The sequence below is a fragment of the Oratosquilla oratoria genome, chromosome 20, assembly GCF_046742065.1.
Source record: "Oratosquilla oratoria isolate Oo_2021 chromosome 20, ASM4674206v1, whole genome shotgun sequence".
In the NCBI taxonomy this organism is placed as follows: domain Eukaryota; kingdom Metazoa; phylum Arthropoda; class Malacostraca; order Stomatopoda; family Squillidae; genus Oratosquilla; species Oratosquilla oratoria.
In genome coordinates this window covers 43,346,761-43,361,958 of record NC_134796.1, presented here as the reverse complement: position 1 = coordinate 43,361,958, position 15,198 = coordinate 43,346,761, and the positions used below count along the sequence as shown (strand labels likewise).

The 15,198-nt window shown below is 39.3% G+C and overlaps 1 protein-coding gene across 12 annotated transcripts in view; it reads right to left on the bottom strand.

The window, feature by feature from the left end:
- LOC143036506 (uncharacterized) overlaps positions 1 to 15,198 on the bottom strand; it is a 353,579-nt gene that overhangs the window by 128,015 nt on the left and 210,366 nt on the right. For 2 of the 12 annotated variants that reach the window (XM_076203940.1, XM_076203941.1), the window contains exon 1: positions 7,393 to 7,692. The exons of the other annotated variants lie outside the window; for them this stretch is intronic. The gene's annotated coding sequence lies outside the window, so the exon portion shown is untranslated. Of the gene's footprint in view, positions 1 to 7,392; positions 7,693 to 15,198 lie in introns of those variants that run through there. 12 annotated transcript variants of the gene reach the window in all.

Sequence of the window (15,198 nt, the reverse complement as noted above, 5' to 3'; positions counted from 1 at the left end):
GCCTCATGATCGACAGCTATTTCCCTCCCGGAAAAGGGCTCAGAGCTCATATATATATGACCATCTATTGGTAATGATGTGACCTTACAGGCACACACACCCAACTCCCCGCCCACTAGAGTTGGAGTACCGACTCGCAGCGCAGCGATACTGAAATTATTTCAGCCCTGGGCGGGATTCGAACCCGGACCACCGTAGTGGCGGCCGGGAATTCTACCACTGCGCCATCGAGTCGTGTGTGTGTGTGTGTGTGTGTGTGTGTGTGTGTGTGTGAACAATTTGTGCAGCAATCCAACAAATCCTTAGGTTGCATCACATTAACCTGATCATCAAGAATCTCTTCGTATTTATATTTTACACTTGCGGCCTTTGTCTACGGAGCTCTCTCTCTCTCTCTCTCTTTCTCTCTATTTAAGAGAGGTCGACCGGACACCGGGTAAATGGCCGCCTGCCAACCTAGTCTGTTTTGAGCGTGAAGAGGAAAAAAAATGTGGAGAGATAAATTATCAGTCCCCATTAACGAGAACAATGTGTAAGGTCTGTAGCCCGCTGATAAAAAACGAACGAGCGAGACTTACGGCAGCTGTCTGGGGATCCATCTTTGAAATGTTGTGAGTTACAGAAAAAACATTTTCAATTTCCAAGCGACCAAAAGAAAATAATAATAATAATAAAAAAATACAAACTGGGGGGGGGGGGCAGAAGGGAGTCATTAACAATGACAATAATTATGATAATAATAATAATAATAATAATAATAATGAACAGTAATAACATTAATAATGATAACAATAATAGTAATAATAATAAGAGTAATAATGATAAATAATAATAATAATAATAATAATAACAACAATTGTAATAAAAGTAATAACATAGTTCAAAGACGACACGCCCCCTTATCTTGATCAACAAGCACATAACGAGACGTTCAACACTACGTACAGTACATACAATAAGTTCTGAAACTATACAGGCACCTTAGAAGCCAACTAAGAGAAACGTAACTTCAAGACTATGTATCTTAGAAATCAAATGAAATGTAGCTTGAAGACTACAAGAACCATAAACTAGAAACTAGGTGTCTATATTAAAGGTAACTAAATGAAATGTAGCTTGACGACTCGAGGGCCGTGTTCAAACTAGCGGTTTGAACCGCGGCAGTTCCATTACAATGCAAATAAATTTTGGCGTTCACACATAATCGCTCATTTTACTTTGATTATGCGGTACCGCCGCGGTTCCCGCGCGGTTCAAACCGCTAGTGTGAACAGGGCCTAAGTGGATTCGAACGGAACGGCCAAGATTAGTATTTCAGATTAGGAAGATGGGCTCCATCAACCATCACCCAGAAGCTAGATACATCACAAGAAGGAGGAGGAGAATAATAATATACTATATATATATATATATATATATATATATATATATATATATATATATACACATACTCGTATGTGTGTGTGAAAAATGTGTATGCGTGTGAAAAATAAGGGTGAAATAGTTTGGCACGACAATCGGGTTTAAAAAAAAATAGTATGTGATGAAAGTTATTAAGAAAATAATAATAATAATAATAATAATAATAATAATTGTAGAAAGTGCAAACTTTTCTAAGATTGTTTAGATTGTGGTGAAAATTATATAAAAACACTAAAAAGTAATGGTAGAAATTACGAAATTTCCTATATCTCGTTCGAATGTGATGAAAATTATACAAATAATATACAAAATTTCCTAAAACTAGTTAGAATGAGATGAAAGCTATAAAAACACAACAAAAATAATAGTAAAAAACACAAAACTTTCTCAAACTTGTCTGAATTTGATGAGTCTTATATAAAAAAAATACAACAAAAATAATTACACAAAATACTTAATTTCCTAAAACTCGTTAGAATGCCACGGAAGTTATTGAGAGACAAGATACAACAAAAATAGTTATAGAAAATACAAAACAAAGATGGCAAGTGAATGGCAATAATTATACTAACAAGTATATAAAACATATGATACGTCAGTATGCGTTTAGCTGCGGTTGATGACGTCATCTTTACGTGCTCAGAAACGTAAGAGATACCAACGCTCTATAGCAGGAGTTTTTTCTCGTTTTCTTACTTTTTGTTCTGTTTTTACGCGATTTTTTTTCATTCGCGTTGCTATATATTTAGTATTATTTTGTCCGTGTATTTCACTAGTTTTGTTACTCTAACGGCTTGTGTGTGTGTGTGTGTGTATGTGTGTGTGTGTGTGTGTGTGTGTGTGATTCACCATGGTCTTGAATCACGTGTTGGACTCGCGATCGACAGCTATTAACCTCTCGGATTTGAGCTCAGAGCTTGTATGACCGATCTATGGGTGATACTGTGACCTTACACACACAAACTCCCCGCAAACAAGCGTTGGAGTAACAACCCGCTGCGTAGCGATACTGAAATTATTTCAGCCCTGGGCGACATTCGAACCCAGACCGCCGTAATAGCAGGCGAGAACTCGAACCACTGTGCCGCGAGGTTGTGTATTCACTTGGTCTTTGGATCACGTGTTGGACTCGTGATCGACAGCTACTTCCCTCCCGGAAGAGAGCTCAGAGCTCGTAGGACCGATCTATGGGTAATGCTATGACCTTAGACGCACACACCCCCAACTTTGTGTGTGTGTGTGTGTGTGTGTGCGCGCGCGTGTGTGTGAGTGCACGCAAATATGCATAAGTGCGAGCGGCCAAATGTGTGTGTATGTATGTGTACTTGTGCGCTTGCATACTTGTATGTCCATAAGCGTACGTGCGCCCCTACTTGCGTGTGTGCGTGCGTGTGTACGTGCATGTGCGAATGTGCTGGCGTGCGTGGCTTGTGCCTGTGGACAGAAGGGGGGATAACGCCAACTTTACAAAACTCTTTTCATTGCCTAAATCATCACAAAGTGAACAGAAACGAACAAATCTAAGAAAAGAGTTCCACAGTGCTGAACGGATTAGGGCGAATGGGTTAAGGTTGGCGTAAACAAAAATTGAAAAATGGGTGCCAGGGTGTGTGTGTGTGTGTATTTACCTAGTTGTATTTTACGGGAAGGGGAGCTATGCTCGTAGTGTCCCGTCTTCATATCTCATTTTATCTAAACTGTTTTGAAATTCATGTATTGTTTTTGCACACACCACTTTCTCATCTAACTTGTTCCAAATGTCTATTACCCTGTGAGAAAAGCTGTTCTTTTTCAGATCTCTTCTATAGCTGTCTTTCTTGATTTTCTTTCCGTGTCCTCTTGTATTTCTATCATCCCATTTTATTAGATCCTCTCTATCAATAGTCTCTATGCCTTTCATGATTCTATAGTTATCAAATCTCCTCTATCTCTTCTTTGCTCTAATGTCTGTAGCTCAAGTTTTGCTAGTCTCTCTTCATATGATAGTTTTGAGAGTGTTGGTGCCAATTTTGTAATTGCTCTTTGTGTGTGTGTGTGTGTGTGTGTGTGTGCATCATATATTTTTATACAAAATCTTTACCAGGTAGAAATTAACTCATCAACGAACTACACCTGAGCAAAGAACTAGATAAATAAGTGAATAAACATATGAATACACCAATAAACAAAATCACATTTTTTTAATTAATGGTATAGACTTAGTAACTATGCGGTGATCGCTGGAACTTTTGGTTATTTTAAAAGAGAAGATGAGATATATTTATGTATGGGGATGACAGGTGGTAAGGGACATAGAACTGCCTAGTGTAAGCCTTATGGTCTCTTGCAGTCTTCCCCCAACCTTATGCCCTACGCGTCCAATTGGCATGCGGTCCAAATCGACGGCACGCAACCTTTGCTCGACCTCGACCTAATGCATCAGATCGGTGCATTAGCACACTGCACCGTGCCCGTTGCTCATAGCGTCTCGAACTCCCAAGTCACGTGCAGACTAGTCTCCACCGACCGGCTCCCCTCCCCCTCCCGGGTTCCCCACTCACACACAGTAAACAGCCTCAGATTCAGACACACCCGTGTGATGTTTCGGGCGTCCACGCCCATTTTTAACATCGTTTCTCAATCTTTCACGTTGTGTTAATCCCTTATATCGGTTTATGTAATCAGGGGACTCCTTGATGGGAGATGAGATAGTGTATAGTTATATTTATGCATCTAGTGATGGAATCATTATAATATACAAATCACTGCCACTCTAGGAGACGCAGCTAATCAGGGAAAAACTAGAAAAAATTGAAATCTCGATTAAGACACATTGTGTAATTATGAATTATATATATAAAAAACTGAGATATGTCAGGATTAACTGCAACATGCTGAATTTCCCGTCCTGTTTTTTTTTATTATTTGTTTATTTGTTTTTGGTTACTGAACACTCGCTGCCAAATCTAGATGTAAGAAGGAAGTAGGCAAGAACTGGTTTACCAACAAAGTGGTTAACGAATGGAATAGATTAACCATGTAGTAGTGAACGCTGGAATAATTGATTGTTTGTTGAGATGATGAATTTGATGGATAGGGATGACAGGTGGTAAGGGACATGGAACTGCCTAATGAAGGACTCATTGTCTCTTGCAGTGTCCTCCATTCTTATGTTATGTTGGGTAGTTTAGGCACTTTTCCCAACACAAGAAACTATAAAACACTTTCAAGTAACAACCTTACATTTAGTATGTCAGATCATAACCAACAAATGCAATATCCACGTAGTGAAAACTAATGCTCAATTATTTTTTGTCATGACTGTATACCGTAGTTCCGACGCCGCACAATTAACCAGGATGTCCTGTACAGCTGATACAAAAAGTTTGACGTTTCTGCTGTATCATTATCGAGAGATGGCACCACAATGCACTGGCTGGATCAATTGTAGAATTTCCCCCTATACAATGATCAGCTGTAGAATCGCTACACTCAATTGTATAAAATCCCGCCCCAAACACACACACACACATACGCAATTGAAGTCTTTGATAGAGAAGACGGTAAAATTTTACTTTCGACCTTTGTTGGAATATAGCAATACAAAATTAAATAGTAATTTTGTAAATTAAAATGTATGAACGTAATATGCAATTTTGTGTGGGATAGAAGAAAAACAAGGGGAAATGAAAATAAACTCAAAAAGGACAGTTATAGAAGCGATCTGAACAAAACAGCTTTCCACACAGAGTGGTGGATGTCTGGAACAAATTGGACGAAACAAGATGTGAGATACAAAGACGGGACACCACGAATCATAGCTCCCCTTCCCGTAGAATACAACTAGGTACACACACTCACACACACACACCAATTGCAGGATCTCCACTCCAACTAACATGGGTTAAGTTAGGTTAGGTTGAGTTTCCTTATGTTAGGTTAGGTAGCAACATTCAATTGCAATATCTCCACACCCAAGCACGTGCGTGCGTGTGTTCTACAAATGATCCCACTGGCCTTATTATTGCAACATAGCAAGGCAACGCCAATGACGAGGTGAGTGAGCAGCGATGAAGTCATCATCCATTAGCCAGACAAGGTCGTTGCCAAACATAAGAACATAACAATGGAGGAGAATGTAAGACCATAAGGCCTATACTAGGTAGTTCTATGTCCATTATCACCTATCATCCCCATCCATAACGTCATCTCATCTTCTTCTCTCTTCCTCCAAATTGAACTGAGAGAAAGGTATGAGACCAGAGGGCACCAGTGGAAACTAAAGAAAACAAGGTACAGAACAACCAAAAGAAGTAACTTTTTTGACGCCAGAGTAGTAAACAAATGGAATAGTCTACCGGAAAATGTAGTAAATAGTTCAAGTATCAACATGTTCAAGAATAAATATGACCGGTATACTGTAGAAATTCAGAGAAGAGGCTATTTATAAGAGCTCTAGCTCCCTTGCTTCTTTGACATCACTACGGTAAGCAGCACTCAGTACATGGTTGCTAAGTCTGTCCCATTCGTTTAACCACTGTTGATAAATCAGTTCTTGCATATTTCCTTCTTAAACCTAAGTTCGTCCAGTTTAAACACATTACGACGAATCCTGCCTTGCTATCTCATATGTAGACCATACATGAATTTCTATCACAAAAAATTCCTCGAAGGCGTCTTCTGTTTCGACGAGTCAATCGTGCGCTTTTGCATGCAAGCAAACACATGATCTCCCTTATAACTGATTATTATTTAATCTTACCTACTTATTTATTTACTTATTCTATTTATTATATTATTATATTTTTATTTATTTATTTATTTATTATTATTATCATTCTTTTTGCCTCCGACCTGGACCAAAAGGTCTCCTGTCGGCATGCTCCTTTGAAATCCTTTGATGAGCATTGCGAAACTACGCTTCGAACACCTGCAAGAGATACATGGTCGAAAGGCTTCTTGAACGCCCAAAACACGAAGCATCACACCCAATTTCACATCTGGAATGGTACCCTGTACCTGTATGAAAATGGCAGTTACCTTTATTTCGCTTGTTACAGTTTTATAAAGTTTAACAAGCGAAATGTACTAAATAAAGGCTATTTTGATATTGTTCTGTATTTATAATACTTACAGGTATAATATAAGACATAATACGTGTACACGTACACACTATACTATCTCAACTCCAACAATTTTAACTACATTTCGGAAAACTGCAATTTCAAACCTTCTAACATTTCTTAAACCCGCGTTTACAACCAATAAATCACATACAAAGTTACCAATACGTTATAGTCTAAAACACTAAAATAGGTTATGTATTTTATTGGATACTTACATTATAGTTTTCATTTATTTATTGTTATTAGGATTTGTTTTTCGCATCCGACCTAGATATGGACCAAAAGGTCTCCTGTCGGCATGCTCCGCCTTTGTAATCCTTTGTAGAACGAATTTCAATTTATATTCTCCAATAGCTCCTAACCTAACCATTCCATAGAAACGAAAAATATTTCAAATGCAAAACGGTAAAGAAGTTAAAAATGCTTTCGCATGTTACTTGAACAGAACCCACAAATAACATTCCAAGTACAACCTCAACCACTAGTGACATGAACAATACCAAGCGTCTCACTTAACGAACCAGCATACCCTGCCCCCACTAACAACATCCCTTCTCTACCTGCCAACACAAGTAACGAATCTATCCAGTCCTATAGGACAACGGAGACGAGCCTCTTCGGAACGGCATTCCACCACACCACTACTCCTTCCAACCTGCAGGGTGGCATAAGTTGAATAGCAATGAGGAGGTGTGTTTACATTCTATCCCTAAACTCACCCCCACCCCCTGCCCCCATCGAACACCACCTCTTCCTCCCCCCCCCGTCTATCACCCCCACCCCATCCTCCTTCACTAGCCCCTGCCTTTCCCTTCCCGCCCTAACGCCTACTGTTCACCAGTCCAACGACACACAAAGTACTTACCGGTTCAATGTCATTGTTTCCATTTGCGCAGTACACTCTGTCCAATATTTCCTAAAGTAATCACGTTACAGAAACAATTTCCTTGCCACAACACACTCGTAAACTTTGTTCAACTGATCATTGTCGCATTTCACAGCACATCAAAACACACGACTGTATTCCTGGACGGTATATCTTGATGCATTCTCACTTTCTGCACATTTGGGAACACTGAATGTGATTAAAAACGAAGTTATCATAACACTTACGAAAAACTACTTCGTTACACCCACACCCCAACGAAACTTTGGGAACACTGCTTCCCTGGTCTCCTGAACCCAGGAACTTCTCGGTTATCACGCTGGCGGACGTATGAAATTCAAACGAAACTGTTGTACAGTCCTGTCAACAGCAGGCTTTCTTAGCACGGAGAAGGTCGGTTGAGATCGTTTCATACAAATAAATCTATCTAGATTACGAAATAATGCTCAGAACTTTGAGATGGGTATTTTTTTAGCATACAGTCTACCTTCCAAAAGTTCTAACTATTCTTTAAGACCACAGACCACAAAATTATAAAAAAAAAATCACTCGCGTTGAAACGCTCAAAGGAAAAGCAGCTTACGACATTAGTGCAACAAGGACGACTATTGTTTGTGACCTGTCTCCTTCCCGTTTCCTTTGCGATCTCAGAAACATATGGAAACAATATCAATGAGCTCTGCACAGCACTAAATTCACATCTAGGTTGTACGTCACGCAAGGAAAGACAGAGTAGAGAATCGTTACCATAAATGCGAAATCATCACACATTAGCATCTTGTAGTGCATGAACGGCCCGACAGAACAGATGTACTCAGGAATTCAGTCTACAGTAACGTACAACACGCCACGGTCGTGCACCTAAAAGAATTTGTATTACATTTCCCAATAAATCAACGTTTCTATTATTGGGGACAATATCACATAAAAAAAGGTGGAGTGATAGAATGAGTACCGTTAAAGGAGGACAGCAGAACGGTGGGAGACCAAGTTGAATTAGATGATCAGCATTCCTCTTTGAAAGGAGATTAATCTCCAATCATAAAGGAATGCTGCGTAACTCTGGTCCATAGAGGTGTGGCTATAGTCAATACCCCATACTAGTAAAGTGACATATTACCCAATGCTTAATATAAAAGCAGTCGAAAAAATAATATTCAACGAAATTCGAAATATACATTAGAATTAGCAAACACATGTACATGCATAAATCGTACGTATTCCTGAACTCAAGAAATTTAATTTGATTTTCGCTCAACTTAACCACATTAGAAACGCGTAAAGAACACAAGAACATAAAAAATGGAGGAGACTGCAAGAGACCATAAGGCCTACACTTAGCAGTTCCATGTCCCTTACCACCTTTCATCCCTAGTTATAGTTAACCTTCTCTTAAGACAACTCATTTTTTACCACTTTGCTGGTAAACCAGTTCTTGTCTATTTCCTTCTTGAACCTAGTTTTGTCCAATTTCAACCCATTACTACGTGTCCTACCCTAATTTCAGTACAGACGGGGCTTAAGATCTGATCATTAGGCACCTAATTGTTTGATTTGTTTACTTATTCATTCCTTTACTTTGGCGCTGATCAGGATGTGTTTAATGAAATGGAATTTTATCTAAAAGACAAATAAATGAACGAAATAAAAACAATGAAACTACATATATATATATATATATATATATATATATATATATAAATATATATATATATATATATATATATATATATATATAAGTTCATGTTGATACATACGCTTCCAATGGAAAAAATAAAGTCTAATATAATAGTCTTTAACTTTTATCATTCCTCCTCCTCCCTTCTGTTGCTTTCCTCGTGACTTTCTTTTTCTTTCTTTTTCCTCCCCTATGACTTGATCTCTTTGGCACGATATTGTCCCCAAGGAAAAAAAAAAAAAAAAAAAAAAAAAAAAAAAAAAAAAAACACTGATAACGTGTATTCACAAATGGAAGACTAACTACCAGAAAAGCTAAACTAACAAAGAAGAGCACTTTCGTGTATTTATATCTTCATTGCTTTCTAAAAAGGATTTTCTATTGTTTTATTGCACACACACACACACACACACACACACACACACACACACACACACACACACACACACACACGACTCGGTGGCGCGGTTGGTAGAGTCCCGGACTGTCACTACGGCGGTCCGGGTTCGAATCCTGCCCAGGGCTGAAATAATTTCAGTATCACTGCGCTTCGAGTCGTTACTCCAACTCTCGTGGGCGGGAAGTTGGGTGTGTGTGTGCGTGTAAGGTCATAGTATTACCCATAGATCGGTCATACGAGCTCTGAGCTCTCTTCCGGGAAGGAAATAGCTGTCGATCACGAGTCCAACATGTGATCCAAAGACCAAGATGAATACACACACACACACATGTATGTATATATATATATATATATATATATATACATATATATAATGTATATATACATATATTCATATATATACATATATATTATATTATATATATAAATATATATATATATATATATATATATATATATATATATGCATATATATATACATATCTATTGTATATATATATATATATATATATATATATATATATACATATAGAATATTGCAATCAACCTCAGAATGACAGCTGTTGCTTCCTGTGAGAAAGATAGATAGATAGGTTGATAGATAGATAGATAGATAGATAGAGAGAGAGAGAGAGAGAGAAAGTGTGTGTGTATGTGTGTGTGTGCGTGTGTGTGTGTGTGTGTGTGTGTGTGTGTGTGTGTGTGTGTGTGTGTGTGTGTGTGTGTGTGTGAGAGAGAGAGAGAGAGAGAGAGAGAGAGAGAGAGAGAGAGAGAGAGAGAGAGAGAGAGAGAGGGGGGGTTGAGGTAGATGTGACTAGGAAAGATAATGTATGATAGATAACAAGAATAGGAAAGAGAAAGGGTGGTGAAGGAGGAGAAGAAAGAGGAGGAGGAGGAGGAGGAAGAACAGGAGGAGGAAAAGGAGGAGAATAAAGAGAGGGAGGAGGAGGAGGATAAGGACGAGGAAGAAGAGAAAGAGGAGAACCAAGAGGAAGTAGAGGAGGAGGAGGAAGAGGAGCAAGAAGAGGAGGAAGAGGACGAGGAAGAGAAGGAGGAAGAGGAGGAGGAGGAGGAAGAAGAGGAGGAAGTGGAAGATAAGAAAGGGAATAATGATGAGGAGGAGAAGGACGAGGAAGAAGGGGAGGAAGAGGAGGTCCAAGAGGAAGTAGAGGAGGAGGAGCGAGAGGAGCAAGAAGAGGATGATGATGAGGAGGAGGAAGAGTAGGAGGAAGAAGAGGAGGAAAAGGAGAGGGAGTAGGAGTAAGAGGAGGAGGAGGAGGAGGAGGAAGAGGAGAAAGAGGATAAACGTTGTTCAGAGGTCATGGCAAAGAACTCCATAGAACCACAAAAACTCGATTTCGCGCGATACACTTGCACCTACTTCGGCCCTCTCGCTCCCTCTCTCTCTCTCTCTCTCTCTCTCCTGGTATGACAGGAATCCTCCAGCTGGACAATTACCCCCTCGACGGACACCTTTCCTCAGGGTTCTTCAAGTCCATTTGGAGGACCAAAGGATTCTGAAGGTTAAGTGAGAATCTTCGTGGTCTCAGCTGTTGGTAAGAAGTCCTTCGAAGAGAAAGACTTCGGCAGCTGTTGGAGCTCTTCGAGTTACGACACCGCGCGTGGTGGACGCCTGGGTTAAGGTTAGTGCGAGAGGAGTCTTGCTGCAGGACCGAGACTTAGAGGCGACGCAGGCGGCACAGGCGGCACAGCACAGAGCAAAAGCAGACTTCCTGCTGCTGAACTGAAGTACTGTCTGAACTTCTCTCTAACTTGAGATGCTGAGGTGTTTCAAGAGAAAGAAAAGTTCAAACTGGACTTCAATTTTGCTCAACAGGAAGTCTGCCTGCGTCTCTGTGCTACGTCGCCTATGTCACCTGTGTCGCCTGCGTCTCGGTTTACGCTTAGGCTAGTCTTTGTAGGATCGGACAGTCTTCAGTGGACGCCAATAACGGCTACAAAACGGACCCGTTGGTCAACACACACACACACACACACACACACACACACACACACACACACACACACACACACACACACACACACACACACACACGCACACACAAAGACATACACACACTGATATGACCCCCAACCCTCGATCGCACCAAACAAGTAAACCATCTGTGGAGTTCCTTCTAGCACATTATGCACTCAAATTAGACTGGACGCTAAATTATGTATGTGTATGTATATTTTCCCTTTGAGCAGCAATTGTATATATTCCGTGAACATCTATGTAATTACTACTAATTTGTAAAGAAAGTAAAGTACTTGACTTCTAAGGATGTAGAGACCCACGAAAGTATTGTATCTTGTAATCAATAAAATTCAAGTAAAAAGACAGCTGAAAAATGGACTCGTTGTTCAGAGGAAGATGTTCACCACACACACACACACACACACGCACATGCACACACACATGCATGCGCGCGCACGCACACACACACACACACACGCACATGCATTCACGCGAATACGTACAAAACTATTCATGTCATGTGAGTGTGTTTCTGCATTACGTGCATATGTAGTTTTTTGTGGATGTATGGGCAAACGTGTGTGTGTGTGTGTGTGTGTGTGTGTGTGTGTGTGTGTGTGTGTGTGTGTGTGTGTGTGTGTGTGTGTGTGTGTGTTCTTGTGTGTGTGTTCATGTTCGTGTGGATGAATGTGTGACTGTATTTTCATGTCTTTGCTACTTTTCATTTTCTCTATGTATATATGCTGTGTGTGTGTGTGTGTGTAAGTTTGTATACAGTGTGAATGTTTGTATATGTGAGTATGTGTGTATATTCAAATGGGTACGTGTTTGTGCATTTGTAGATGCGGATCTATATGTTAGTTAACATGTAAATGTACATTACTCTGTATATTTGGGAATGTACACATATGTGCACATACCCGTGTGCACACGTGTGAGCATGAGTGTACACGTGCGAGAGTAAGAGCGTGAGAGTCGAGGACAAAGGGTAAGACAAAGGGAGAAAGTGACCTTATATTTTCTCTTATATGTAAATTCATACATACATGCATACTTACACACACACACACACACACACACACACACACACACACACACACACACACACATATATGTATATATATATATATATATATATATATATGTATATGTATATATATATATATATGTATACATATATACATACATACATACATACATACATACATATATATTTTGCAGAAAAAATCACTGGTAAATAAGAACCGTAGTCCGAACGTTTTCGTCTATTTAAGACATCATCAAGGGAATACAGTAAAGGAGATACAGACATATATACAGAGGTAAAAATATTTCAGGGAACACGGAAAGATGTGTCACACAAGCCTAAGGAAATTACCAACAGCCCTCAGGTCACAGATGGACATTTGGTCCACCTGTGACCTGAGGGCTGTTGGTAATTTGCTCAGGCTTGTGTGACACATCTTTCCGTGTTCCCTAAAATATTTTTACCTCTGTATATATACTGTCTGTATCTCCTTTACTGTATTCCCTTGATGATGTCTTAAATAGACGAAAACGTTCGGACTACGTTTCCTATTTACCAGTGTTTTTTTCTGCAAAATACATATATATGTATGTATGTATGTATATATATATATATATATATATATATATATATATATAAACACAGGCATACATATAGATGTATGAATATTATCATAATTATCTTTAACATTAACATAATTACTCTTATTATTATCTACATCACTACTGTTATTATTACTATTAGTAGTAGTAGTATTAGCAGTAGTAGCGGTGGTGGTGGAAGTAGTAGTAGTAGTAGTAGTAGTAGTAGTAGTAGTAGTAGTAGTAGTAGTAGTAGTAATATCATTATCATTATCATCGTTATTATTAATATAATCATTATTATCATTATTATCATTACTATTCAATTAAACAGGTGGACTGGCAAGAGCTCAGATATGACAGACCATCCAGGGGCAACACAAACACACACATGAACACTGTCGATCACGAGCCTAACACGGGATCCAAGACCATGGTGAATCACACACGAACCGGTGAAGAAAAGACAACATAAGAGCAGAAACAAGAGAGAAGAGGAGCGGGAGGCATGAGAAGGCACACCTACAGGAAGTAACACAGGAAAAAGGGGTCCATGTTAATCTCAACAGTGAGCAAATGCCAAGGAAATTTAGAGTGCTCACAAAGCCAACAACAGATAAATATTTTATATATTATATATATTACGTACGTATACACACACACACACACAAACACACACACTTATGAATATATATATATATGTATATATATATGTGTATATATATATACATATATATATATATATATATATATATATATATATTATACACACACACATTCATAGTACACTATAGCTCTGATTAATCTTAAAAGTGAAAGTTCATTCTTTAGCTCCACAAGTCTACACTTCTATTTGCATGTGTGAGCGCGTGTGCGCGCTCGTGTGTGTGTGTGTGTGTGTGTGTATTCACTTGGTCTTTTGGATCACGTGTTGGACTCGTGATCGACAGCTATTTCCCTCCTGGAAGAGAGCTCAGAGCTCGTAGGTCCGATCTATGGGTAATGCTATGACCTTACACACACACACACCCCCAACTCCCCGCCCACGAGAGTCAGAGTAACGACCAGAAGCGCAGCTGTACCGAAATAATTTCGGCCCTGGGCAGGATTCGAACCAAGCACTATGCGCACCACCATGCTAGTAGTTCATCGTTCTACCAACTGCGCCACCGAGTCGTGTGCGCCACCGAGTCGTGTGTGTGTGTGTGTGTGTGTGTGTGTGTGTGTGTGTGTGTGTGTGTGTGTGTGTAAGTAAGTGTGTGTGTAAAGAAATAAAAAGACATGGCAATCCAAGCGTCCCTCAGCATTTCTTGATCTTGCCGATGGAGCCACGTGGGCGCCATGTATCGCCAGCTCTTGTCTCCCCCACCCCCTTCCCCCTCCCCCCATCCCCCTCCCCCCTCCCCCCTCCCCCCTTCCCCCTCCCCCCTCCCCCTCTCTCTCTCGACGGAACTGAGAGTTCGCGCAAGACCATGAGTATGCGATATACCAGCATACTCCGATACTAGACAACAAGCAGACCAAGATAGAGAATATTTACCTTAAATAAAAATAAATAAATAAATTAATGAATAAATGTAAGTAAATAAATGAATGACTAGATACACAAATAAATGTATGAATAAATAAATATGTAAATGAATAATTGAATTAGATAAATGAATAAATAAATATATAAGATTAATAAATAAACAAATGAATAAATAATTGAATACATAAACACATAAATAAATTAATAAACAAATAAATGTAAAACAAATAAACATACTGATAAATACGAATAGCTAAGCAAATTACTAATTGATAAAAAAAATTGTGAATGAAAATAGTGAGGCAACATTCTTAGCAAAAACGAACGAAGACAACTAAGATGCTTAGATTAAGCTTAAGCGGGGACTGAGGCCAAAGGCTTAAATTAAGCTTAAGAGGAACCTGGCGACAAAGGCTTAAATCATGGCTAAGCGGAACCAGAAAGTTAAGTTGAACTTAAGCGGGACCTGGTGCCAAGTGCTTAGTTTAAGCTTAAGCCGGGCTTGGAGCCAAAGGCTGCAATTAAGCTTAAGAGGAACTTGGCGCCAAAAGCTTAAATCAAGCATAAGGGGGATCTGGCACCAGAAA